The following is a 2,473-nucleotide window of genomic DNA, read 5'->3' as shown; positions in this document are numbered from 1 at the left end:
CTTCAATGGGAAAAATTATACCTATTGGAAGGAGAGGATGAAGATATTTGTACAAGCCGTGGATTATAGACTTTGGAAGATTATCTTGGAAGGTCCTAAATTTCCAACTACCACAGATGCTCAAGGAGTAGTCTCTCTTAAACCAGAAGCAAGCTGGACCGAAGAAGATAGGAAGACGGTGGAGTTAAATGCCAAGGCAACCAATCTACTCAACTGTGCTATCAGCTTTGAGGAATACCGACGAGTATCACGATGCACAACGGCAAAGGAAATCTGGGACAAAACGATGCATAACGACAAAGGAAAACTGGGACAAGTTGTAAATCACTCATGAAGGAACTGCCATTGTAAAGAAAACTCGGACAGACATGTTAAACAGGGAATATGAGATGTTTGCAATGAAGGAAGGAGAGTCCATTGATGAACTGTTCGAATGGTTCAATATCATTACTGTTGGCTTAGATGCTCTTGGAATCACACATTCAGAATCTGTGCTAGTGAGAAGAGTGTTGAGATGTCTCACAAAAGAGTGGGAAACAAAAGCTTTAATTATTTCTGAGAGTAGTAATTTAGATTCCATGACACTTGATGATTTGAGAGGAAATCTTCTTGCTTTTGAAAACTCCTATTTAAAAAAGGATTCAAAGAAAAAAGGAATTGCTTTTTCTTCTGTGACTAACCCTCTGGATGGTGAATCCAGTGATAACTCTTCTGAAAATGAATTTGTGTTGTTTGCAAAAAAAAATTCAGGAAAATGGCAAAGCTCAAAGGCAAAGGCAGCAGCTCAAGGAGGATGAAGAAAGACCTTAGCAAAGTAACTTGTTACAATTGCAAGGAAATGGGTCATTTCAAATCTGATTGTCCCAAGTTGAAAAAGGAAGAAAAGCCGAAAAAGGTGAAGAAGAAGGGACTGATGGCCACATGGGAAGATTTGGAAAATGACTCAGATGATAATGATGAAGAGTCTGAGACTAAATCACAGCACTGTCTCATGGCAAATGAGATAGATCAGGTATCATTTCAAGACTCTAATACTGAAAACCTTCATCTCATGATAGATCATCTTTCTGGAAAAATAAGATGTTTCCTAACTGAAAATCAAAATCTTGAACAGCAAAATTTCATTCTTAAAGCTGAAAATGATTTCCTCAAAGAAAAATTAAGAGAGGCCGAAAATGCTTGTGATCTTGTGGAAGAAAACAAGCAATTAAAAGCCCAAGTTAAAAGCTGTGAAAGTGATCATTCTGTTCTTGCATATGTAAACTGTTTTAAGCAAAATGAAGAGTTGCTCAAAGAGGTTAAAAGACTTAAAGATGACTTAGCCAAGTTCACCCAAGGTTCTGAAAATTTGAACCAAATCTTGGCTAGTCAAAAACCTCTTTATGATAAAGCTGGGTTGGGATTTTATAAATCTGGAAAATCACATTTTGAAAATATTGCCTCATCTTCAAATGATATAACATATCAAAACCCAACTCACTTTAACAAAACTGCAACTCCAAGATTTTGTAGAATGTGCAACCGAAGTGGTCATTTTTCAGTTCAATGCTTCTTTGGTGAAAGAATGATTGGTGACAAAGTTTACAAAGTTGTTTTTGATTACAATGATTTGGGACATAAGTGATGGTTTAACGTGAAAGGATCCAAGAAAATTTGGATACCTAAGGTCACTTGAGTTTATTTTGTAGGTTTGCCTAGCATCCAAGAAAAAGGAAAATATGTGGTACATGGATAGCGGATGCTCTAGGCATATGACCGGGAAGACAACCTTCTTCATAAAGCTTGATGAATATGATGGAGGACTTGTTACCTTTGGTGATGATGCAAAAGGAAAAATAGTGGCTGTTGGGAAAGTTGGTAAAAACTTTTCTTCTTGTATAAATGATGTGCTTCTTGTAAATGGTTTGAAACATAACTTACTTAGTGTTAGTCAATTGTGTGATTTAGGTTTTGATGTTATCTTTAAAAAGTTTGTTTGTTTGGTTGTTTGTGAGAAAACTGGGGATATTTTATTTGAAGCCAAGAGATGCAACAATGTGTATGGATTAACTCTTGAAGATTTAAAGGAACAAAATGTAACATGCTTTACCTCACTTGAATCTGAAAAATGGCTTTGGCATAGAAAGTTGGGACATGCTAGCATGTACCAAATTTCTAAGCTAGTCAAAAGGAATTTGGTTAGAGGAATTCCAAACATCAAGTTTGATAAGGATCTTACTTGTGATGCATGTCAATTGGGCAAGCAAGTAAAATCCTCTTTTAAATCAAAAGATGGAATCTCAACCAAAAGGCCATTAGAAATGTTGCATATTGATCTTTTTGGTCCTACTCGAACTCAAAGTTTAGGAGGTAAACACTATGGTCTTGTAGTGGTAGATGATTACTCTAGATTTGGTTGGGTACTTTTCCTTGCTCATAAGAATGATGCGTTTTATGCTTTTTCCACCCTTTGTAAGAAAATTCAAAATGAAAA

Source organism: Arachis duranensis, chromosome 5 (assembly GCF_000817695.3).
Source record: "Arachis duranensis cultivar V14167 chromosome 5, aradu.V14167.gnm2.J7QH, whole genome shotgun sequence".
In the NCBI taxonomy this organism is placed as follows: domain Eukaryota; kingdom Viridiplantae; phylum Streptophyta; class Magnoliopsida; order Fabales; family Fabaceae; genus Arachis; species Arachis duranensis.
This window is presented reverse-complemented; position numbering follows the sequence as displayed.